This window comes from Phacochoerus africanus, chromosome 1 (assembly GCF_016906955.1).
Source record: "Phacochoerus africanus isolate WHEZ1 chromosome 1, ROS_Pafr_v1, whole genome shotgun sequence".
In the NCBI taxonomy this organism is placed as follows: Eukaryota; Metazoa; Chordata; class Mammalia; order Artiodactyla; family Suidae; genus Phacochoerus; species Phacochoerus africanus.
The window spans coordinates 90,091,025-90,118,762 of NC_062544.1; positions in this window are offsets into that span (position 1 = coordinate 90,091,025).

Consider the following 27,738-nt stretch of genomic DNA (forward strand, 5'->3'; position numbering starts at 1 on the left):
GACTGCAAAATCCCTTCACATCTCTGCTCAGTTTCATCATCTGTAAAACAGAGGTAAAAGAAAAAAAAAAAAAAACTGGACTTCCCCAGTAGCTCAGTGAGTGAAGGATCCGGAATTGTCACTGCTATGGCTTGGGTCACTGCTGTGGTATGAGTTCAGTCCCTGGCCCAGGAACTTCCACATGCCCCAGGTGCAGCCAAAAATGAAAATAAAACAAAAAAATAAAATAAAAATAAACACAATTTTTTTAAAAAGAAAAACTTTTTTTGCATACTGTTGCAAGGATTATTAATAATATACACAAAACAGCTGATCCAGTGCCTGGCACAGAAAAAGCCCTCAATAAATGTTAACTATCATCAGTACTATTATCATTATCATGCCCATTTAGGCCTCTTTTGAACAAAAATGAAGTCATTTGTATCTTAAAATGGCTTGCCAATGACATAATTTAAAGACATTAAAATATATGGTTATAAGTTGCTCTTTCATTTCAAATCTATAAGAGAAGTTCAAAAAGCAATTTCCTTAATTAAAAAGAATCTAATATTCAATTCACAGATAAGGTTTTAGAGCCACTGAATGAATGAATCCAGTCCATTACACATACACCTTTGTGGTTTTCAAAACTACTCCAGCTTTAAACATTTAGAACCTAATGGTTCCTGGATAAAGATTCCAGGTAGAGTCATTCTCTACTATGAGACACTTGTATAAGTCACAAGAGTCATCATTTAGTAGAGATGGAAAATAAAAGGTAATATATAAAACAAAAGTATTCTGTGACCTTCATCTGAGGCTTTTTGCTCCATGACAAAATCAATGGTCAACTTACTAAAAAATTATGCATTACGAACTTCATATTTGAAGCACATAGCAGGCATGCAGTGAAGACTTGTTTAATAAATTAAGGTGGACCTTGGGCCTTAAGTTTAAGATTAATCCTTCTTAAAGGCCCCTATCATTTGCTTTCAAAGTTGACATGATCCTCATCTTAAGTTGGGCTCCCTCAGAAGCAGACCTGAGGAAAGAATTTGAATGCCTGTGTTAATTCTTGAGCCTACCCCAGGAAGAACCAGAAGGGAAGCCAGGAAGTAAGATGAAAAGAGGGAGGGAGCAAATTCACCAAGTTTCAACGAGAAGGTTACCCTTGCAGGCAACTAGGGCTCAGTCCTGCTGAGAAACTCTAGGAGACAATGTAAAACATGCCTCAGGGTTGTTGCACAGGGTGGAGGGCGGGAGGAAGGTGAAGTATTTACCCATCAACATCATTTTTTTGCCACAGATTGGAGGGTAACACCTGAAGCTGTTAATACCCTACTACTCCAGCCTGCTCAGGTCAAGAACTTTTCCTACAGCCAGAGAAACCCCCTGATGGGGTCAAAGAAGTATGGGTGAGACAAGAATAATGCATATTAATAGATATCATTATACAACATTATATATAATTATACTATATATTGTACATAATATAGAGAGCATGTAATTAACACTTACACAGTGTATTAAATATAAACGTTATACATATTATATAATATTAATAGTATATTTATATTTAATAATAAAATAAGCCAAGTATTATTATCATAACTGGTACTTTACCCAAGATGAAAGTTAGTTTTTTGGGTTTGTTTTTTTGGGCTTGTTTTTTGCTTTTTAGGGTCACACCTGCAGCATATGGAGGCTCCCAGGCTAGGGGCTGAATTGAAGCTGTAGCTGCCAGTCTACACCACAGCCACAGCAGTGCAGGATCCAAGCCATGTCTGTGACCTACAACACAGCTCCCAGCAACACTGGATTCTTAATCCATTGAGCGAGGCCAGGGATCAAACCTGTGTCCTGATGGATGCTAGTCAGATTTGTTAACAGGGGAGCCACGACGGGAACTCCAAGAAGAAATATTTTTATCTAACCTAAACCATACCGGAAATTCTGACTGTCCATTAAGTTAGTCAGGATGCTGTGAAAAAAAACAGAACAATGGGTTAGGTGTATAGATAGATACAGAGATGAGGGAGGCAGGGAGAGAGACAGAGATGGAGACAGAGGTAAGGAATTGGCTCAGATGACTGTGTTATGGAGGCAGGCAAGTCTCAAGGACTAAAGCTGACTTGGCAAGCTGGAGACCCAGGATAGCCAGGAGGGTAGTTCCTATCAAAAGATGTCAGGCTCCAAATCTAGAAAGAGCTAATTTTTCATTTCAAACTGAAGGCAGGATAAAACCAAAACCCTGGCTCAACGGCCATCAGGCAGGAATAATTCTCTCTTACCATGAGGAGGGTCGGCCTTTTAGTTCTATTCCAGGTCTTCAACTGATTGGATGAGGCTCACCCACATGGGGAGAGCAATCTGCTTTACTCAGTCTACCAATTCAAATGTTAGCCTCATCCAAAAACACCCCAAAGAAACACCCAGAATAATGTTTGAGCAACAATATGGGTGTCTCATGGCCTAGCCAAGCTGACATGTAAAATTAACCAACACATTAATTTAATAAATGTAGCAATCAGTGTTGTGGTTATTTTTTTCAGATTGAGAAGTCAAAATTCTTGAATTGGAGTTCCTGTCGTGGCTCAGTGGTTAACAAATCCGATTAGGAACCATGAGGTTTTGGGTTCGATCCCTGGCCTTGCTCAGTGGGTTAAGGATCTGGCATTGCCGTGAGCTGTGGTGTAGGCTGCAGGTGCAGCTTGGATCCCGCATTGCTGTGGCTCTGGTGTAGGCTGGCAGCTACAGCTCTGATTAGACCCTTAGCCTGGGAACCTCCATATGCCGCGGGAGCAGCCCTAGAAAAGGCCAAAAAAAAAAAAAAAAGCCAAAAAAATATTCTTGAATTGCTTCATGCTTTCACAACAAACAAAAACTAAACCAGGGAGAACAATTATAAGAGAGAATGTTCAAACCAGTTCCCACTAATGAAACATATGACAATAATTACACTTTATGCTCAAACATTTCTGTCAGTCACAGAGTCAGCCCAGCTTGTTTTTTAGGGTCAGGTATCACAGACTTGCAGTCCAGGGTATCATTTCAAGAAGCTCTGGATGGACCATGGTGGAAAGGAAGATCAAGGCATACACATTCTTTTCTTACAGTATAACAGAGGTTTCTGTAATGAAGTAAGAAATACAGAGGTCAGCCTGTAAATACACCCATTTCAAAATCAGTGACCCAAATAACCCTGAAATTTGATTTCCTAGATACAAATAAAGAGATATATCCAAATCTAGCTAATGATGAACTTTTCATTATTTGTAATCAATTAGATTTTATCTTTCTAAATATTAATTATTCCACAGAGTTATCCCTGACACCTTCTGCTTAAAACTCAATAGGTCAAAGGGACCAGGATTCATTTTCCAGGTCTGTGTTCTTACTGGAAATCAAAAAGAGTGAGTGGGTGCTTCTCTTCTGAATGTATATGTCAGAGATCATGGTATCTCACTACAAATCTTATCAGCTAAATATGATAAATACACAGTATACCATTTGTGTGTGTTTTAAATACATTTTGTGGTATAAATGGTATTTTTACTCCCAAAGAGAAACTTTTGTGTGAGGGGGGAGGAAACTGGTGTTTTCTATTTAATTTTTTTCGTACCAAGATGTCAGATAAGAAATTAGTCAGGGAACCTTCTAGGTTCTGGGGTGTAAGAGAAAAAAAATGATAAAAATATATGCCCTATGGAGTTTACATTTCAGATGTATAGCAAAGTGAATCAGTCAAACATATGTGTATATATATCCATTCTTTTTTCCCAGGGGAATCTACTCAATATTCTGTAATAACATATACGGAAAAAAAGAATGGATATATGTATATGTATGACTGGTTCACTTTGCTATACATCTGAAACTAATACAACATTATAAGTCAACCATACCCCCAATAAAATTAAATTTAAAAAAATAAGCTGAGTACCTCACTGTAGTTTTGATCCGCATTTCTTTAATTATTAGCAATGTTGAGCTTCTTTTCATGTGCCTATTGCCCATCTGCATGTCTTCTTTAGGGGAATGACTATTTAGGTCTTCTGCCCTTTTTTTATTATTTTTTTGATATTGAGTGGAATGAGCCATTTATATACTTCAGAAATTAAGTCACTCCTGGGCACATATCCAGAAAAAAATAGAAACTCTAATTTGAAAAGATACATGCACCCCAATGTTCGTATCAGCCCTATTCACAAAATAACCAAAATATGGAAACAACCTAAATGTCCATTGACAGATGAATGGATAAAGAAGATGTGGTACATATACAATGGAATATTACTCAGCCACAAAAAGAATGAAATAATGTCATTTGCAACAATATGGATGGACCTAGAGACTGTCATAGTAAGTGAAGTAAGTCAGTCAGAATAAGAAAAATATTGTATAATATCACTTATATGTATAATCTAAAGAAATAATACAAATGAACTTATTTACAAAACAGAAAGAGACTCACAGACAGAGAAAACAAACTTATGGTTACCAAAGGGGAAAGGGGTGGTGATGGATAAAGTAGGAGTTTGGGATTAAAAGATAAATAGCACTGCATAAAAAATAGATACACAACAAGGACCTACTGTATAGCACAGGGAACTACATTCAGTATTTTGTAATAACTATAATAGAAAAGAATTTGAAGCTGTACAGCTGAAACTAACACAATTTTGTAAATCAACTACAGTTAAATTTAAATTTTTTCAATTAAAAAAAAATTTTAAGGATTTTGTTATACTATGGATTTTTATGACCAAGAAAGAAATGCACCAGTAGTCAAGAAGAAAACCAACAGGAAGGCTGCCACAGCTGAGAAACAGAGGAGGGAAAATCAAGAGGAAGTGTTTCCATGCCAGGCCTGCTGAAAACTTTTACAGCCTGCTTTAAAATTGCTGAGATGAAAGAGGAGGATCAGAAAGAAGTTTTGAAGTATAGTTCTCTTTTCTTCCTCTGGCCAGGTTATTTTTGTTAAACAAACTAACAAAAAACAGTTTAGCAAAAGAAGTAAGATCAATCATAAAGAGTCTGTGGGAAAAAAAAGAAAAAAGGTAATGAAGCCTATATTCTGCCATTGTCACTGTTATGGTATAAGCAAGAAACAACTGTGTGGTTGAAGCAGAGAGGGAGGAAAGGCTGGGGTCCAGGAAGGCTACATAAGCCCAGGGAAGTGTCCACGGGGAGAAGAACTTTGAATTCCTGTACTTAGTAATTTATGGCATACTAATGTGAGATAAGTCATCTTACCTTTGACTGTGTTTTTTGCCTAACTCATTTATTACAACAAATGACTGGAAACCTAGAGCATTTGATTTATTTTTCTATCAACTTGCTCAAGCCCAGGCTAACCCAGAGAGAAAACAGGGATGAGAAAACCATCTATCATTTTGAATTAAACACTTGTTACCAAATCATGAAAATTTGTCCTTTACCCAACCTATGTCCAAGATCAATAACAAAAGGTCATGTCTTAGGAACAAGGTGACTTGAAGGCTTCCACTAAGTTTCTAGCCTTCTGAGCTTCAACCTTCAGGGCAACAGTGCATGGAGTTCAGCAGCAAATGATCCAATAACTTTACTGCTGATGTGAAAATTGTGACTCTTTATTTAAAACAGTTTCACTGTGAATATTTCAAGTTTTGTTTTGATTCTGGCCTTTAATACTTACTGATAAGTATGCAGAAAGAGATACTTTGGGACTTTTTATTACCACTTTGCCTATTACTGCTTCTGTGTTTAAAAAATCTGCTTATTGCAAGCAGGGTACAGTCAATTTGTGCATATTGGATTTAATTTTCTACTAAGCAAATAAAAATGCCTAAATGCAATTTACAGATCTTCTTTTTTTCAACTATGGTATATGTGTGTTGATTTCTAGTGCTGTCTGAATGACCCCATGCTGAAAGGTTTTCATTTTGCATTCCCAAAATATACACAGAACCCATTAAATGAAAGAAATGTGAGTCATAATTTAGGTAGGAAAGAAAATGCTCCAATCATAGCCCAGTGATTTTACATAACCAATATGTCCCTGGCCTCATCAGCCTACGACTATAAAATAAGGTCACATTTTCTTTTGTTTACCAAACTATTACACCAAAGTCCTATCCTAATCACCAGATATTGGCCACTGTACACACTCCTTGCCCAAATAACCTTCAGCTGTCTCTGAGAATGTCCCAGGATGCTGCTTGCCATCGTGCAACCAAGGGAAAGTCCCCTACTTTGATCCTCCACTTCTGGGGTCTTTGTCATATGATCTCTACTGTCCATGACCTGCCCCATATCAGCAAGTACATGACTTAGCTATCCTCTGCCACCTACTGCTGCTACTTCCAGACTTACCTAAGGGGACCCCAGTCCTCCTGTCCTGCTCCACAGCAAGGCCAGGCCAAGGCCTCTGTTGAACTCCCCAAAATGCCAACAGACCATCTGTCAATAAAGCAAAGCTAAGTGGACTCAAGTTCCCTGAGGGGAGGGAGAATACCACCCTCGCAGAAGCTCAGCAGTGTTTCAGAAGGGGAAATCGGAGGTGGGGTATTTACAAGGCTTTAGGGTCTGAGCTCAAGTCAGTCAAGACCTGTCTTTGGAAATGGGGAACTATCTGGAATGGGGCAAAGCCTGTGACCTAATAGTTGAGCATTGCTGTATACAGAGATGACACTCTGGAAGCAAATCTTAATAAGTAAATTGTTTGATAAGCAGCCTGTTTGCCTTGGTGAGCAGACTGCTGGCTCTGATAAATTCATCAGTGGGAATTTTCCCAAAGCAAACAGTCAGATTATTTATTGGTGTACAGTCTTATATTTTCCAGGCAAAGGTTTCCTGAAACAAAAATGTAAGTGATGTTTAATGGAGGTGCACTAGAACCTAATCCACATCTGTTGACGCCAAAGGGCTCAGCTTCCCCTCTTCTGTTTGACAGGCTAGACCCTGTTCAAGAGCTCAAAGACCAGCTTCCTGTCTCACTCCAGATCACCTTACCCAGACAAGGATAGGTCACTCCCTTCCACTAAAGCCTTTAAGAACTTCAGAATCTGCCCAACTGACTCTCAACCTTGTTTAGGGAAAAAAAGAAGAAGAAAGAAGGGACACACCCCTTCTTATTTCACACTAAGTCCAGACTCCTGTGTCCTTTTCTGTTGCCTAAACTTAACATGGACTTAAAAGCAGGAACCCCCTGACTCCCAGGAAGGATAAGGTCAGACTCTGGCCCTATGGCCCAACAATAGGGTTGCACTGGCATATTTCTCAGTTTCTGGATCTGCTGGTCTTCTTCACGGTCCCCTCGTAACCTACATGTTCTAGAAACTAGACCTAGAGCACACGTTTTTGTGTTCCTGTGGCTATATTCCTACCCAGATTTTCCTTCAAAGCATCAAGGAAGAGATTTTCTCTCACCATGGAGGACAATGAGAAAACAGCCCCTTTTGCTCTATGATTTAAGATAGTTCATTTTTTAAAATTCTCATCTTAATAGTCCAAAACAAAGGAAGCCTACAACAGATAAATATATGGCAACCTACACTAAGAAAATAAATGCTATGCAATACATACTCTCTTTTACCTGCTACATTTTTAAAATCCATTTAAGGAAATAGCCTATACTTAAGCTAGAGCCATGCATTCATATGCTATTTAAAATATGAGTTGCTCCCCATTGATGCCTTCAGTTAATGCCTTAATTCTAAACACAACAGCCAAATCATCTGACTCTAGGGTATAAATTCTGGAGCTGAAAATGCACTAAGGTCTCTGCAACATTCTTTAACATTCCAAAATCAAGAGACAATTGGGTTAACTTGCAATTAACTGCACAGTAAGTACCCTCCTGGGGAAAAAAAACGTTGAAAATAATAGTAGGAAAACTGAAAATGCATATGAACTGTAATAAATATTATTATGTTTTCTGAGTCTATGAGTTCCTTAAAGGCAGAACCTGTCCCCAGTATTAAACATGAAATAATTGTAAACTGGATGAATGACTGAGTAAATGAATGACTTTGCAATTTAGCCCTCTTAGGGCCCAGCACTCTGAATCTGACCTAGAGATCTTGGAACTGGAATCAGGTAGAGCTGCATCAAGAGGAAGTGGTCTTCATTTTGAGAACCTTGCTGATGTGGCAAATTAATAGGAATCCTACATTCCACAGAAAAATGACAGGTTTAAAAAAATGGATCTAGAAATAACAAAATATCAACAGATCTAGAGACAAACCTCTGGAAGAGGACAGTTCAAGCAGAAGTGCTAAGAAATGGAGAAGCTGTAGAACCCCTCCATTGTGCTGACGCAGTCCCTCCCTCAGGAAGGACAGTTAATCCAGACCAAGCTAGGCACTCAGACACTGTCATTACCTTGCAGGGAGCTGTGGAACTTCGGGATCCTGCCATTCAGAATCTTATTTCTGGTTGTGGTGGGAAATGCAAAGAATACTACAAGGTCAGCGCTTCCAACTGCCCAATAAGGACCTGGCCGCTGAAGGGAGAAATCTTCCCAAGCTTCTTTGTTCTAGTCCAGAAAATTAAGAAGATCCCTCAAAATACTTCAGGCCTTATGTCCCAAGTATCTCTAACACGAGTCAAGCAATAAGCACTGTAGGTTTATTAATGCTGACTTCAAAGGAAGCAGGGTCTTTGGTGAGTTGCCCTCACCAAAACTTCAGCTTCACAATGAATGCACATTGCAGGTTCTATGTAAAATCTGATCCTAGGAGTTCCCAATGTGGTGCACTGAGTTAATGATCCAGTCCGTCTCTGTGAAGGTGCTGGTACAATCCCTGGCTGGGTGCAGTGGGTTAAGGCTCCAGTATTGCTGTAACTGTGGCATAGGTCACAACTGCAGCTTAGATTCAGTCTCTGGCCTGGACCTTCTATATACCATTGGGGCAGCCAAAAAAGAAAAATAATAATAATAATATAAAATGATAAAGTAAAATAAAGTGAAACAATAAAATGAAATAAAATGAAATAAAATAAAATAAATAAAATAAAATCTGATCCTAACAATCCCCAGCAGCAAGTGTTGTTTGGACTTCAATGTCCTTCTCACAACACCAGGAATGGAATCATCCCCTTGTGTGGGAAAACCTACAGCCACTTGTAACAGGGCCAGATGTCAGTATTAACCTCAGTAATTTCTTTATTGTTCCCTCCCTTTCTTCTCTCTCTCTCCCTCCCTCTCTCTCAATCTCTCTTTCTCATCCCCAGGGCAGTGATTCTCAATTTTGTCAATACAGAAATAAGATCTTGGGATCCTCTTCTAAAATTGATTTCTAGATCCCACATATGACATTCTGATTTAATTGGCCTGGTGAGGGGCTCCAGATGTCAAAAGAAAAATTTAGGTGACTCTACTGTGTAACCAGAATTGGAAACCAGTACCCTTGTCCCATATTCTCTCCCTCAGCTCACATGGAGGCTGAAACAAAAATTCAGTCCAAGAGAAAAACAAAGGCCTGACTTTATAGCAGGCTTTCTCCTCGGTGAGATGAAAGACTGAGGTTGTTGAGAAGAAACGAGAAGATGAGGGAAGGGATATTAGGAAGAAGAGGATTATCCCTGAAGCAAGGAGAAAGGGAGCTTCTGCTACAGAGGACCCAATACCAGGGTGGAGGGTCTAGAAAGGCTGGCCTGGCCTCCAACAAATCACTCTGCTTCTACTAGCCGGGGTCAACCTGGCAAGCAAGGATACTAGATTCTATTTAAGTCCTCCAGACTGTAGGTAGGGATTCCAGACACCCTGTGTTGAGACGTGGGCATGAGGGGAGCCACTACTTCTGACTTAGGTGTGTGAACAAACCCAGGACAGTATCACTCACCATCCAGTGACACAAAAGATTAAGTCACAATCCACTGCAGCTACCCACTGACAGTGATTCCTGAGGGGAATTCAGGATGAGGCATTTTGTGCTCCAAACAAACTGGCCCTTAGAGAGTCAAGATGCATATCTCAGGAAGAATTTCAATGACCCCCAGATTCTTTCATCATCCATATATATAAAAGCACTAAACCATTAACTTATGATATCTGGTCTTTGTGATTGGCAGTAATCTTCTGTCAAGATTAGGTCTGACTATGTGTATTTCCAGCCAAAAATTCATATATATACTATCTCCTCCCCTACCTCTTTGGAGAAGTTCCTTAGAACTGTCTCTACTGGGCTACAGTCCGCAGCTACACCCTGAATGAAAAACTTAAAACTCTTACACTGTATATTTTCCTTTAAGCCGACAAGTAGAACTTGTGATTGCTGGTAAGGCAATTTCCCTGTAGGCTCACCCTGACTTGTCCACATTCCTTGGCTTATATTGAGGGGGAGCAAAATCAGCCACCCCAAAATGTGTCACTTTGCATGTGGATTGTTTTGAGTTGAAATCAATTAAGACCCAGCAGACACAGGGAAAGTTCTCACCTCCCCCTTAACTGCCTAGAAGAATTTAGATAGGGGGGCCTGTACCAGGAAGAGAACTACTACCAGGGATAACTTTTATATCAAAAAGACTTACCTACATGGCCTGGCAAACATTTGTTGACCAGACATTGGCTCTCCTCATCTTCCTATGAACCATCTTTCTCCTCTTTGAAGCCCCAGACCCCTGTCCCCTTCTCCTTAGCTCAGGAGGACATTTAAGCCTCAAATGCCTGACTGCCTTTGAGTCTCATATTTTTATCGGATTCTTGTACATACAAAATTTTTTTTTTCCTGTTAATCTTTCTATGACCATTTAATTATACTAGACCAGCCTAAGAACCTAGAAGTTCTTTGCCTCTGCAATATCAATTCACCCAATTCCCACCACTGCTACAACCTTTAAGGAAGCTTCACAGGGAGGGCAAAACACTTTTAAAATCCACAACCTCAGTAATATCTTGAGAAGTTATACTCTATATTTTTTCCTCTGACCATAATAAGTTGTTTTGCGATGTAGTATATTTCAAAGAAAAACCAGACACACTGAAAAATGTGATTTTATTTGGTGGCTATTAATAGCCACACAGGGATATTTTTGCAACATGGTTTATTCAAATCTAATCCATTCCCGGAAATGGATTAGACAGTGAATTTTCAGATAGTGGGAGACTTTATCCCATTATTTTAAATGGAAAACCAAGGACATCGCCAGCCCATCCAAAATCCCCAACTAATTTCCCCAAATATCACTAAAATCCTTAGACACTTATGTAACAACACACCAAGGATCCCTACAAAATGCAAACATTTAAACCACCAGTTACTGAATTATTGAACACTTAATGATCTCATTAGTAGGAATGTTTATATGCAGTACTCCTGATTATAAACAATATTAAATATAAAATATATTTTTCTTCTAGTCTGCCACAAATAAGTAGCTACAGTATATAAACAGGCAATACATTAATGATACTAAAGGATACCAAAGCTACTATATATGGTGGAGAAGGGAATAGTGTAGGAGATGGCACTGAAAAGGGGAAGGGGAAAAGGGTCCAATATCAAGCAAAGTTCCAAGGAGGGTAACTTTGGCTCAAGCCCACAGGGTGCTCTGAGACACGTGGTCCCACTCGAGCTGTTCCCTACTGAGGGGAGGGAGCTGCAGTACCTTCATCTCCCACCTCACAGATCTTGGCTAAGGGCTGACTCAATTCCCAGGTACTTCTGACCCTCCATGCATTCAAAGCAGATTCTGGAAGCCTGGTGGTGGTGGACCTTGAACAAAGAGGAGTTAGCTATAGGCGGCAAAGGCACCCAGGCTGAGCACCACTACATACATTCCCTACTCTGGTCCCTATTTTGTGCACATGCAGAACTGAGGCCTACAGAGATGAAGTAATTTGTCTCACACAGTGACTGAGACATTCAAGCAGAACCAGTAGGGCTTTTGACTTTGTTTTTATTTCATTTATTTATTTTTTGCTTTTTAGGGCTGCACCTGCGGCATATGGAAGTTCCCAGGCCAGGGATCAAGTCAGAGCTGCAGCTACCGGCCTACACCACAGCCACAGCAACACCAGATCTGAGTTGCATCTGTGACCTACACTACAGCTCACAGCAATGCCAGATCCTTGAGTGAGGCTAGGGATCAAACTCTCATCCTCATGGATACTAGTGGGATTCATTTCTGCTGTGCCACAATGAGAACTCCTGTTTTATTATTTTTGATCACTTAAGTCTTAGCTTTCATTTTTCCTGCCTAAAAATCCTAATTGTTTTGGTTTTCACTCACACAAAAGCAATCCATTGATTCTCAACTTCAGAATCTCAGGCATCTCTCTTCAAAACTGGCCTGTTGTATCCTGTCTTTCTGACCTTTCAACTTCAGTTGACCAGAAATTGTTATGATGTTTCAGGAGAACCACAAATGCAGTTTTGTACATGTCATTTTATGTCAGTCCTTTCTGCCATGGCTCTGGGTTGACTACTTTGGTTAGAGGAGCCCAGTCAGCTGATGTTTCTGGTGCTAGTTGACAATGACTCTTAGACTTCATGGTATCACCCCAAGGCCTTATTTAAGCCTTCCTGCCTGAAAAGCTCTCCCCAGATCACCACCTCCTCCACCAGATATAGCTCCTATTCATTCATCTTTAGAAACTGCTACCTTTGGGAAGCTTTCCATGCCCACTTCCATTCAAGTTGAATGGGCTTGGGTGCTACAACAGAGTGCAATAATAACCTGTAACATGGGGCCTATTATACTATCTGTCTCCTGTCTTCTAGCTTTATTTTTCATTTATATGATGAGATATTGAAAATAAGAACTGTCTGAGTTCCTGCTGTGATTCAGCAGGTTAAAACCCAACTGGTGTCCATGAGGATGCAGTTTCTATCCCTGGCCTTGCTCAATGGGTTAAGGATCCAGTGCTGCTGCAAGCTGTGGTGTAGGTCACAAATGTGGCTTGAATCTGGTGTTTATGTGGCTGTGGAGTATGCCAGCAGCTGCAGCTCTAATTTGACCCCTAGCCTGGAACTTCCATGTGCCACAGGTACAGCCTTAGAAAGAAAAAAAAAAGAAAGAAAGAAAAGAAAAGAAGAACTGTCTTATTATTATATCTCCCAGCACTCGGCACATGGTAGGTTAACCATGTAATTGTTGAATAAGTAATTGCTAAATAAATAATTTGTGAAAATATTCTTCCTGAATCATGATAAGTTGTTCAAAGCCCTCAAAAAATACACAGATCAATCTATTTTTTTACCAATACAGAAATGAGCAAAAGTGTTCACATATTACAAGTATCTTCAGCCTACCTTGAAGTTCTGAAGGACCCTGGGCACATGTTATCCTAGACATAGAGGCAATAATCTTTCCTACAACCACTAATAACCTATGTAGCTACTAGGAAAGAACTAAACCCTAGCCCTCTCATGTGTTTAAACACAATCCCAATGAAAGTGAAGTAAACCAGTACAGTAAAGGACAAAGTCATTATTACTATTCAGATCCTACCCTGTCCACAGGTTTTGCTATACTTAAAACACACACAGATTATCCATGACTATGATCTACTAATTTTATTTGGGGGTGAGAATAAATATTTCCCACAATTCAGAACTGCCTCTGGATGCAACACTAGACCAAACACAAAGACTGTCATAAGATTCTTTAGTTCCACTCCTCTCATGGGATGCTCTTCAAACAGGTGTACATGGCTGTGGAACACTGAGTACCATGTGGAGTGCAATGAACCTATCAAGTCACAGTGTTAAGTGCCCTGACAATCACCTCCATGGAATCCTTTCCTTTTAAAAATAAAAGTTCCAAAGTGGCACTATGAATTCCAGATCTGGTCATAAAATAGCCCAGAGAGCTGAACAATGTTCCTTTCATTAAACATATCACAGTCAAACTGTTCCATGGTGATGAATTTTATTTTCACAATCAACACAGCCTTTGAAAAGGATATTATTTTAATCACATTTGTCCTCCCGTCTTTTTTTTTTTTTTTTTCACCCAACTGGAAATCCTCTGCTGAGTTCAGTTGGCCTTGCCTGAGCTTGGCTCCAGGTCACGAGCTCTATTCAGGGCCTCTCTAGGTGATTCTTTTTCTTCTGGGGCCAGTGGGCTGCCAGGTGACGGCAGACACTCAAAGGCACAGCCCAAATGCACCAGCCTATGCTAACATGCTATTGGCTGAATCATATTATATGGTCATATACGAAGTCAAGGGACATACAAGTACAGTCAACCCTCAGTATCCATGGGGGATTGGTTACAGACCCCTCAGGGACACCAACATTTGCAGATGCTCAAGTGCCTTATATAAAATAGCACAGTACCTGCATATAACCTACACAAATTCTATATATTTCAATCATCTTTAGATTACTGATACTACCTACTACAATGTAAATGTTATGTAAATAGTTTTGGGCATGTAGAAAATTCAAGTTTTGCTTTTGGGAACTTTCTGGGTTTTTTCCCCCAAAATATTTTTGAATTAGCATTTGGTTGAATTCGCAGATGTGGAACCATCAGATACAGAGGCCAACTGTAGATTCATTTCACATGAAGTTGGAGATAATACAGTGAATATTTACTGAGCAATGACTTAATGGACCACAAATGATCTGCATAAAATCTCTGCTGTGTTGCTATTTCATTGCACCATTGGCTTGACATGTTGGTAGTTTAAAGGAGGCTGGAGGAATAGGGAGGGACTTGTAGCCTATATTAATAATAATTAAGAATCATAATGATAGTTAACACAACAGCAGGTTCCTATAGGTCATGATAATGTTAATTGTTTAGTTTCCCCTCCTGAAAAATCTTCTCCTTGATGTTTTAGTTACATATCATTGAACCTGAGCCTGTTCCCTCCTGTCTTTCTCACATAACCTTAGATTTGCCCATCTCTACATGGGCTTTTAAAAAAATGGATCCAATTCAATATTTTCAATGGGCCCTAAAGCACAAATGGTTTCTGGACCTTTGCCACAAGGAAAAAGATGTAAAAGAAAAACAAAATGATGCAGTGATACAGTTATGATGTACATTAAGGTTCAGAGTCCACTCTTATTTTACAAATGGAGAAAAAAAATCCCTGAAGAGGCAAGGGTCCATGCTTATACAATGACTCCTCCAGCCAAAACCAGAACTTAGGTCACCACATTTTAATGTGACACATCAAAGTTGTTATCTAAATCTGCAATCAAGTAAGTACTTTTCCCCAACACTACTATAAAACATAACAGATAAGGTTTGTGTTTTACCAACCTTAATAAATACTTTCCAGCTAGAAACAGACCTAATGTGGGATAGTAGATCCAGAACTGGAGAAGGAGCCAAGCAACCCTGTCCTGTTCCTCATTCTTCTGCTCGTTGGCCAGGAGACCTGCGGCACACTAATTCACCTGGTCTACCTCTAGTATGCCAATTCACCTTGTTGACCTCAGTCGTGCCACATTAGGAGCAACACCACTTGCTCTGCCTTTGCCAAGAGGGGTTGCTAGGACCAAAATAAACTGATGGAAGAGTTGTATCACCACACAAAATGTAAATTGTTGCCGTTCACCATCCGTAAGACAGGACTTTGGTATTTCTTCCCATGTTGGTTTCTAATGAGCCAATGACTGTGGTGAGTTATTAAATAGTAAAAGCCTTACCATTTACCCTTAGGAAGAGTGCTGAGAGGGGAGAATTGTAAATTCATTTATATGATGCATAAATATATAATTACAGGCAAAACTAACTAGAAACTTCTGACTTAATGTAGAACCATTTCTCTGCAAAGGTATGGAATATTTATTCACACACAGCAAATATTTACTGAGCCCTTCCTATAGGTAGATACGGTTCTAGGTGCTAGAATAGAGCAGTAAAAGAAACAGACCAAAAAATGCTATTTGAAGTTACCTCTTTGCTGACAGGTCTGTCAAATCAGAAAACAGCCAGTTAATAAATCACGTTGAGTGAACACTAGACAATGCAAGTCAGATGGGTTGATTTTCATTAAAGCGATGTTTTCCAAGGTTATGATTTTCTCAATGGTTGGTTTGTTTTTTTCTGTTTTAGTCAAATAAAAGTCTTCTTGCTATCTTATGTTAAGATATACCTTCTTCCCAACCTAAGTGTCCATCAGCAGATAACTGGAGAAAGAAGATATTGTGTGTGTGTATATATATATACATACATATGAATATATATGTATATTTATATACACACAATGGAATATTAGCCATAAAACAGAATGGAATAATGCCATTTGCAGCAACATGGATGGGCCTAGAGATTTTCATACTAAGTGAAGTAAGCCAAAGAGAGAAAGACAAACATGATACCACTTAAATGGGGAATCTAAAAAATAATATAAATGAATTTAATTTACAAAACAGAGACTCACAGACATAGAAAACAAACTTATAGTTATGAAAGGGAAAGAGGAAGTGGAGAGATAAGTTAGGAGTGTGAAAGTGATATATTAACATACACATACTACTATAAATAAAACAGATAACCAACAAAGACAAACTATATAGCACAGGGAACTATATTCAATATCTTGTAATAACCTATAACGAAAAGAATTTGAAAATATACATATATACACTTATGTATGTATAACTGAAACACTTTGTTATACACCTGAAACTAACACAACTTTTTTAAAAAATTTTTATTTTTTACTTTTTCTCATTTTTAAAGTTTTATTGAAGTATAGTTAATTTACAGAGTTGTGATAATTTCTGCTATATAACAAAGTGATTCAGTTATACATTTACACACATCCACTCTTTTTCATAGTCTTTTCTCATATAGATTCTCTCAGAATATTACTGGATTCCCTGTGCTATAGAGCAGGTTACCATTGGCCAGTCATTCCATATACCACAGTGTGTATATTCCAGTCCCAAACCCTCAATGTTATAAATCAAATATACTTCATTTTAAAATTTTAAGAAAATTTAAAGACATTTCTGTTTCCAAAGGCCATTGGCACTATGACTGGTTTCAATTAGTTAATATTGCTCCTAACTTGGGGCCATTTGGCCCTATGAAGAAGGGCAGGTACATCAGTGTGTTTGTAGCAGATCTGGACATAGCGGTTTACACACACTGAACTGTCCAGAGGAGGCTTAAAGGAGAAATCAGGGGCAGGAGGACTGATAAAACGGCCAAGTGACCATTTCACAAAAATTTTTATGGAAATACTTTACAGAAGTTCTGGTCTAAGATTTCAGTATAGAGGAAGTCGAAAATAATGATAATATATGGGTATTTTCTGTAATTTTTGCTATTCTTTTCACTCTCGTACAAAATAAGGAAGAATGGGCTATAACCCATCCAGTGAAGTAAAAAAAGTACAGCATTAAATGTGATTTGTGGGGGCAGCAGGAGAGGAAGAGGAGGTGTGGGAGGAGAGCTCTTAGTTCTGCATGGTTACAAGCTGCCAACCCAGAAGTCCCTAGAGCATAAGAGGGACTAAAAGAGAAATGAAAGGGCAACATAAAATGTTACTCAAAGGTTTGGTATTCAAGGTACTTTTATTTAAAGCAGGAGGGATGATCAATCATTTAGCTGGTACCTAAACATAAAGGTACACCCCTCCAGTTTAATCTCAGAAGTCACCTGCCCTCGTGAGCCCACTCCTGATGTACACTCACGCTCACAGTACTGATCCCCTCTCAGGGCACTTATGTCATGAAATCAGGACCACCTGCTTTCTTACCTACACCCTCTTCCAGGCTAGGGGCTCCACAAAAGCAGTTGTGATTTCTATCTTATAACTACTATGAACAATGTATGGCTTATGTTTAATATATTTTTGTGGAATTAATGAATAGAAGAATGAATATTGAACATAAACACTGCAAAGCCTATACACAAATGAGAGCAACTCAAGGTAGCAAAATTGAACAATGAAAGATCTTCAAACTGAGCTCCTGGGAGACAAGAAAGGAATGGGTAGGTAGCAAGACAGTCTCATTTATTGTTATCTCCCCAGATCATGGAAGGTGCTTAGAAAATACTGAATACATGTACAATAAATGAACAAAGAGTGATGAACTAGGGAAGACAGAATAAATTCTAAGGGTTTATCTCATTTTAAAATATGTCCGAAATATTTGTCGCTTTACTAATTCTGATGCCTATTGTGGATCTTCATTAGCTCTCTCTTCAGTTTCAGAAAAAGGCAACTGACCTCTCTCAATAATCCTCTTCCTAAACAAATCTAAGAATGGAGACTTCTTAGTTCTTCCTGAAGCCCATCAGAGCAATAGTACAAATCTCTCCTTTGTACACACCAGGGGAAGCCATCTCAATGGCCCTCTTAATTTTAATCCTAACATTATATTCATTATTTCCTTAAGTGATTCCTTTTAAGGAAAACAAATATAAACATGATTGCTGGTAGCTGTATCCACTTTGGCCCTAATACGTCACTAAGATATTAAAGAATCTTCTGGTTATAAACACAGTCTCTGTTTGTCTGTGGTCTTCCACATGCTCTTTCTATTTCAGCCCAATTTTTGGTAATTCAACTGGGACTCTTGAATGAGAAACAGTCTCCATGGAGGACAAATCCAGTTCCTAGAGAATTAAGCTACTGACTCCCTACCCCCCCAAAAAGTTGAGACAGATTTTTATTACTCCTATCTATCTTTTAGATGATTATCATTTTGGACCTAGAAATCTGTATTTTGTTCACATGAGCCCCCCTTTTCCTTACCTAAGTCCAATTATAGTATAAGTTCAATCGCTGGGGAATCCAGTCTAACAATAATCTAGCAGATTCCAAACATATTAAAAATGAAATGAGAAGCAAGATGTAATTAAAACACTTTCCTCATTCTCAGTAAATCCAAGTTACAGATTTTCTTTTAAAACTTGTTTTTAAATGTCTTCAAATATGTTAGCCATATATTTGGGGAAAAGCGAGTAAATGCGTTTGTTGGGTAGAAAGCCCTTCTTTCTATGAATGCCTGCAATTTTCTATTTCCTAGATTTTTTATCTCACAAACGGCCTTCTGGACCACCACTGAAATTCAAATCACTTGTCCTTGGCAAGTAAAGTGAAGGATGACTCTATCATTAACTAAGCTACATTTCCTGATCAAAATGACCTATGCTCTTAATTTTGCCATTATAGTGGACAATGTCAGTTCTCCCCAGATGACATATCCTCTTACTGTCTCTTTGTGTAACATCCCTGCCCAGCATTAAATTTCACTCCCTGCAGTCAATGCCTGCAATAGTGTTTTAAATAATTTTATTGAGCAATTTTTTTAATAATTCACAATGATTAGTTAGTTTCAGGTGTACAACAAAGTGAATCAGTTATACATACACATATAACCATTCTCTTTCAGGTTCTATATAGGCCATCACAGAGTACTGCATAGATTTCCCCGTGCTATACAGTAGGTCCTTGTTACTAATCTATTTCATATATAGCAGTATGTATATGCCACTCCCAACCCCTCAACTTATCCCTCTCCGCACCATTTACAGCATGACAGAAGGGAGTAGAATGATTAAAGCCCAGCTCCCTCATCTCACTTTGGGAAACTCTTGAGTCAGAACATATTCTCCAGAGTTCTGTGGGTCAGGCTGAAGCTATCCTTCAAAAGACACCCCCCTGGCTTTCTCCCCTGCCCTACCTTGCTTTACCCAGACACATCTGTAGTTTCCTTTGTGAGCACTTCATTAATTACTCACTATTGTATCAGAGTCTGCTGCTAAGGAAACTATCCTAACACACACAATAAGAAATCATTGATTTTTCAAATGTCAGAAATCATCCAGGAATAATAAACAGTGGTAAACTTTATTGTTAACATAATCATTATTACTTAAAGAGGATGACTCTAGATGTGTAAAGAAATGAAGAATGTTTCTAAATATTACCAAAAGGTAATTAATATATTGCTAAATTTAAAAAGAAAGATAGGGAAAAGTGTGTATAGTATGTTATGTTTTAAAAAAGAGGAAGAAATAAAATGCACGTATATATTTGTTATGATCTGAATATGCCTCCATATGCTGCAGCCCTAAACCCCAATGTGATTATGTTTGGAGATAAGGCCTGTGAGGATGTGATACAGGTTAAATGAGGTCATTAAGAGTGGAGCCCTAATCTGATGGGGCTGGTGCACTTACAAGAATAGGAAGAAAAAACAGATCTCTCCCTCTGCCATGTGAAGACACTGCAAGCCAGGAGGACAGTGCTTACCAGGAACCAAACCAGCCAGTACCTTGACAAACTCTTGACAAGCTTCTAGCTAGACTAACCAAGAATAAAATATTAAAGATACAAATTACTAAAATCCAAAATGAATAAGGAGATATGAACATCCACACATCCACACAATACAGAAATGAAAGGATTATAAAACTATGAACAATTGTATGCAAACAAATTAGACAATTTAAATGAAATTTACAAGTTTCTAGAAAGACATAAACTACCAAAAGGACTCAAGAAGATACAAAATATGCAAAGAGAACTATAACACATAAAGAAATTAACTCAATAAATAATCAAAACACTTCTCACAAAAAAAAGCCCAAATCCAGATAAATTTGCCACTAAATTCTATCAAAAATTTAAAGAAGAGTTAATGATAATCAGTCTTAAATTCTTCCAAAATACAGAAGAAGAGGAAATACATTCCAATTCATTCTATGAAGTCAAAATTACTTTAATACCAAAATGCAGATAAAGATAGCATGGACCAATATCTCTTATGAATATAAATGCAAAAAGCTCAACAAAATACTAGCAAACTGAATCTAGTAACATATAAGAAGGATTATACACCATGACCAAGTGGGATTTATATGCTGGAGTGAAGGTTAATATAACATACGAAATTGACCAGAGAAATACACAACATTAATAAAATAGAGGACAAAGCCTACAATATTTCAATAGATGTGGAAAAAGCATTTGTCAAAATCCAACACTGTTTTATGATTAAAAACTCTCCATAAACTAAGAAAAGGCATTTCTTCAACTTTGTAAAGAGCATCTATGAAAAATTCAGTTAACAACGAACTGTTTTTAATAATCATATTGCTAAAAATGATTTTTGGTATTTTTACATTGAAAAAATCTAGGAAACAAAAAATTCTGGGAAAGTGGGGAAGGAATAAATCAGGAATTTGGGATTAGCAAACACAAACTACTACATACAAAATAGATAAACGACAAGATCCTAGTGTATAGCACAGGGAACTACATTCAATATCTTATAACAACCTATAATGGAAAAGACTATGAAAAAGACTATATATATATATGGAATCACTTTGCTATATACCAGAAATTAATACAACATTATAAATCAATTGTGCTTTAATTTTTTTTAACTGTTGGCAAATTTGTAAAAAAAATGATTAAAAATGTGGAGATCTGTATGAAAACTGTCCTCAGAATATTCTTTAATCTCTTAAGGTTTTCCATTCCAGGTTTTTTTGGATTTTTTAGAGCCACATCTGCAGCATATGGATGTTTCCAGGCTAAGGGTCAAATTGGAACTGCAGCTGCAAGCCTACACCACATCCACAGCAACACCAGATCTGAGTTACATCTGTGACCCATGCTGCAGCTTGCAGCAATGCTAGATGCTAAACCCACTGAGTAAGGCCAGGGGTCTAACACACATCGTCATGGATACTAGTCAGATTCTTAAACTGCTGAGCCACAAAAGGAACTCCCTGCATTCCATTTTAAAGAAAATGACTCAGACTCATAGATACTGCATTGTGAATGTGGTTTATGCAAGAAAGGTAAAGAAAGGTAATCCAGAATGTTCAGCAATGTAACACAGCCACTAAAAGGGCAGGGCAAGTTTTATATCAAATGCTTAGCAAAATAATACACACATTTTGAATTAAAATAAAACTAAGTATTTTTAAAAAATCTAGGAAACCACATTGCTTCTCTAATTCCATATTCACCAGAAAAACCAAAGTTTCTTGGAGAAATGGCTGATTCCAAGTCAGTAACAAGAAATGTGCAAGAAGAAGTTGAAAGCTCATAAGGTAAGAAATCTTTTTTTTTTAATTCCAGATTTATTTATTTGTTTGTTTGTTTTGTCTTTTCTATGGCCGCACCTGCAGCATATGGAGGTTCCCAGGCTAGGGGTCTAATCGGAGCTGTAGCTGCCGACCTATACCAGAGCCACGGCAATGCCAGACCCAAGCTGCATCTGCGATCTATATCACAGCTTACAGCAATGCCGGATCCTTAACCCACTGAGTGAGGCCAGGGATCAAACCCACAAACTCATGATTCCTAGTTGGATTTGTTTCCGCTGCACCATGATGGGAACTCCAAGGTGAGAAATCTTAAAGATTATGGGAGTCATATCTGAGAAATGTGGAAGTCAAATGTAACAGCTGGAGCATTTGTAGGACTATGTATCAAAGTTGTAAGATGTTTTTTAAAATTCCTGAATTCATAATAATATTTACATAATTTCTTAAGAGGTATAAACTATTATGCATAAAATAAGCAATAAAGATTAAAGATAATACTGTACAACATAGGGACTACAGCCAATTTTTATAGTAGCTATAAATGGACTATAGCCTTTAAAATTATGGATTATTATATTTTATACCTGTAACATATAATATTACATGTCAACTATACTTCAATAAAAATAAATACATAGATAAATAAATAATAAAAACTTATTGCTTACCTTTGGAGAAAGCTAAGGAACTAATTCATTGAAAGCTAGCTAATGATGGAAAAAAAATCAAACATAGAGTCTACCTTCCTGTATAAACTGTACTGCAGGGTAATCTGATAGTTAATGAGGGAAAGTTAATCTTTATAGAAATAATTTTAGCTAATAACAAAATGATAGAATTAGAATATTACTATTTTAAGCACTCTTAATGAAATAATGATTAGGCAATAATAATTCATGGCTGTAATATAAGAGAACCGAAATCATTAGACTTTATATGCCTCCTCATGGAGGTATATGTAATAAAAATCATAGCTGAATATGATCAAGCCCCTAGTTCTAGCAAGCAATCCATTTAAAAGATACAGAAGAGAGAGAAAATGTTAACCTCATAGGCATGCAATAAGCAAAATCCAGAATGTGGAAAACTCTGCAGGACAAATGGTCTAGTTTCTTCAACAAATAAGTTTTAAAGTAGCCCAGAAAGTGGAAGGGAGAAATGAAAGTGTACACTTGTGAGGTTTTTAAATTATGCATAAAGTGGCATGATATTGTTCAAAAGTAGATATAATAAATCACTTAAAACATTAGAAAATGAGGTACAATTAATTAGCTAAATGGAGATAAAATAGAATAATAGAAAAATTTCAATTAACCCAAAAGCAGGCAAAAAAGTGTAGGTAAGAAAGAAAAAAATAAAGTGAATAAACAGAAAAAAACTAGTAAGTTGGCAGATTTAAATCCAACCATATTAACAATTACATAAAATGTAATACAGTAAATACTCAAATACTAGCAGAGATTTTTCAGACTGGATACAAAAGCATGGTCCAACTATTAGCTGCCTACAGGAAATCCAAAGATAATTAGTTAAAAGTAAAATGATGGAAAATGACATATTATGGGAACACTAATCCAAGGAACATTAGACTGGCTGTGTTATCAGACAAAATACATGTTAGAGCAAGGAAGGTTATCATTGGTAAATAGGGTCATTTCATAATGATAAAGGGGTTAATTAACCCAGAAGACATAACAATCCTAGACACACATGCACCCAAAACAGTGAAGCAGGAAAAGGGATCTGAAAGCTCTATTCCACAATTATAATAGAAAATCCAACACCCTCTCTCAGTAATGATAGAATTAGTACATAGGAAAACAAGTATGGATATAGAAAATCTGGACAACAGAATCAAACACTTGATTTAATTGACATTTCTAGAACACTTCAACAAACACAGACTACACATTTTTTCCATGTACACATGAAACATTCACCAATGCATCACACTCCAGGTCATAAAACAAATCAAAAATTTTAAAAGAACTGAAACCATGCAAAACATATTTTCTGACTATTAGAAATTTACCTAGAAATTAATAACAAAAATAGTAGGATATCCTCAAATATTTAAATACTAATAACATACTTCTAAATAACCTATGGGTCAAAGACAAAGTCACAAGAGAATTGGAACACATTTTGAATTGAATGAAAATTAAAACACAACATATTAAAATATGTGGGATGCAGCTAAAATGCTTAAAAATAAATTTAAAGCTCTGAATGCTTAGATTAGAAAAGAAAAATGGCCTCAAATCAATGACCTAATCTTCCACCTTACTAGCAAAAGAAGAGCAAAGTGAACCCAAGCAAGCAGCAAAAAGAAAAATAGTAACAAGTGTAAGTCAATAAACTTGAAAAAAGAAAAGCAATTAAAAAATAAAAATCAATGATACCAAAAGCTAGTTTTTGGGGGGTTTTTTGTTTTGGTTTTTTCTTTGTTTGTTTTGGTCATGCCTGTGGCATACAGGAGTTCCTTGAGCCAGGGATCAAACCCATGCCACAGCAGATACAATCCCCAACCACTGAGCTGAAAGCTAGTTCTTTGGAAAGATCCCTGAGAGTGATAAACCAAGCTGAGGAGAGGGCAAAGACACATATGACCAATACTGGGAATGAAAGAGAAAATATCACATTAGATGCTAGAGGCTATTAAAAGGATACACTGGGAGTTTGGGGTTTGTAAATGTAAACTATTATATTTTGAATGGATAAGCAATGAGGTCCTATTGTACAGCACAGGAACTATATCCAATCTCTTGGGATAGAACATGACGGAAGATAGTATGAGAAAAAGAATGTGTGTATGTGTGTATATATATATATATGACTAGGTCACTATGCTACCCAGCAGAAACTGGCACAACACTGTAAATCAACTATAATTTAATTCTTTTAAAAAGGATAACATGGGGATATTTTATGCCAATTTATGAACAACTTAATAAAACAAATTCCTTGAAAGAAACCAACTCTGAAAGCTCACTCAAAATGAAATAGATAACATAACACAGTAATCCTATAACTATTAAAGAAATTAAATCTGTAGTTTAAAACCTTCCACAAAGAAAACCTCAGCCCCAGATGACTTCACTAGGGAATTCTAGCAAATTCACAAGGAACAAATACTATCAATTCTACACAAAACCGTCCAGAAAACAGAACAGCAGGGAATACTTGCCAACTCAGTTTTTGAGGTAAGTATTATCCTGCTATAAATACTGGGAAAAAAATATTACAGGAAAATAAAACCATAGACCAGGATTTCTCATGACACAAATGCGTCTCACCAAAATATTAGCAGACTGATCTCACAGTATATAAATTCCAAGGGATAAAAACAAAAAAGGAGTAAATTTAGATATCAAAAGATATTTAAGGTGTTTATCAAGCAGAAGTTTGTTTAGATCATGTATGGACTCTGGCTAAACAAAATGAAATCAGAGAAATTTGAACACTTCTCAACATTTATTGATATTAAAGACTTATTGTCAATTTCTTCAGTGTGATAATGGCATTATGATTACATTTTTTTAAAAGGGTACTTTAAGAAGTTCCCTGCTTGGAAGTACCTGTTGTGGCTCAGTGGTAATGAGCCTGACTAGTATCCATGAGGACATAGGTTTAATCCCTGGCCTTGCTCAGTGAGTTAAGGATCCAGCATTGCTGTGGCTGTGGCGTAAGCTGGCAGCTACAGCTCCAATTTGACTCCTAGCCTGGGAACTTCCATATACCACGGGTGCGGCCCCAAAAAGAAAAAAAAAAAAAAAAGAAGTTCCCTGGTGGCCCAGTGAGTTGAGGATCCACCATGATCACCGCAGTAGTTCTGGTCACTGCTTATGATCCCTGGCCTGGAAAATTCTGCATGTCACAGGTACAGCCAAAAAAAAAAAAAAATGTCAAAAAAAGTACTTCATCTTTTTCCTTTTTTTAATGGCTGTACCTGCAGCATATGGAAGTTCCAGGGCCAGGGGTTGAATTGGAGCTGCAGCTGCTGCCTACAATACGGCCACAGCAATGCCAGATCCAAGCCACATTTGCAACCTATGCCACACCACTGATCAAGGCCAGAGATCAAACCTGTATCCTCACAAAGACATCAGGTTCCAGACAGGAACTCCAAAAAGAGTACTTTTAAGAAACAATTAACCATACTTGCTGGAAAAAGTACAGATACAGATCACATGCATAATCTCTAGGATTTGCTTTGAATGAATGTATTATGATGGTGGTGGTAAAAATGGAAGAGGTTATAGATGAAACAAGATTGGGCATAAGCTGATATTTGTGGAAGCTTGAATCACTACACTGTTCTCTCTAGTTTTACATATGTTCAAAAATTTCCAAAAACTTAAGTTGAATAAATTTAATAAAGAGTTTTAAAATAAATGGTTAAAAGTACTATTCTGCTAACACATCCCTGAGACGGCCATTCCATTAAAGAACAACAATAGGCTTGCTGAGCTATAAATCATTTTCCCTTGACTTTGAGAGGAAGCTATTGAGGTCTAAGTTTCAAACACAGCCCCTCCCCCAACTGGTTTACTATGAAAATAGTAAAAAGCCTTCATATTTCAAAGCTTTTTACACAGCAGTGGTAAATTAAAACTTACTTCCTTATTGATAACTTCTTCTGTTCCCATCCCAGAAAAATCATTTTGTGATTTGATGTTTTTTTCTTGAATATTTAGTAGGTGCCAGACACTCTGCAAAGTTGCAGAGATATAAAGTTGAAAATAAAATAAAGAATATGTTTCTTTTCAGTATCTACTGTGCAACAAATACTGCAATGCCTGTCATTTCACTAGGAGGTATTATGATCTTCAATTTGTAAATGAGAAAATAAGTTTAGTAACTTGATTTGTGACCTAAAAGAGGTGTCATTGTTTTTAAAACTCACTTATAAGGCTAGCGAGGATGCCAGATAATGTTGTTGTTTTGTTTTCTCTGCACCATGGGTCATCAAGCTCTTTCAGGAAAAGGCCAGCTGACAAATATTTTGGGCTTTTCAAGCCATGTGTCACATATTCTTCTATGTTTTGTTTTGCTTTGTTTACAGCCCTTTAAAAATGAAAAACATTCTTTGCTCTCAGCCTTAGAAACAGGCCTGATTTGGCCTGTGGGCTGCAGTTTTATAAATGTGGTATGTTTCACTTTAATTCATTTATAATATCTCATTTCAATTAAAATCACTGAAAGACTACACTGCACTATTCAGTACTAATCACAGCAGAAGGAAAATCACAAATACTTTCTCTGCTTGGCATTTGATGACTGTTTTTCCCTAGAAGTTTACAAATGAACTGAGACTGTTAGAAGCAAAGTGACATCACATGGTAACCTGACTGCAAGAACATGATTATTAGTTGTCCTGCCAGGAAAAAAATAAATGCTTAGCTTAATTCTATGATTCTATCTTAATTTTATGAATGGAGTTTATTCATTCCATGGCCACAACAACAGATTTTAGAACTAGATCAAGATGCTATAAAATAGGAATTCCCATCGTGGCTCAGTGAGTTAAGAACCTGACATCATGTTGGTGAGGATGCGGGTTCAATCCCTGGCCTCACTCAGTGGTTTAAGGACCCAGCATTGCTGCAAGCTATGGTGAAGGTCACAGATATGGCTTGGGTCCAGTGTTGCCATGGCTGAGGTGTAGGCCTATAGCTGCAGTTCTGATTTGACCCCTAGCCTGGGAACTTCCATATGCCACAGGTACAACCCTAAAAAGGAAAAAAAAATACTATAAAACATGTTTTTATACTAACCAGAATGGCC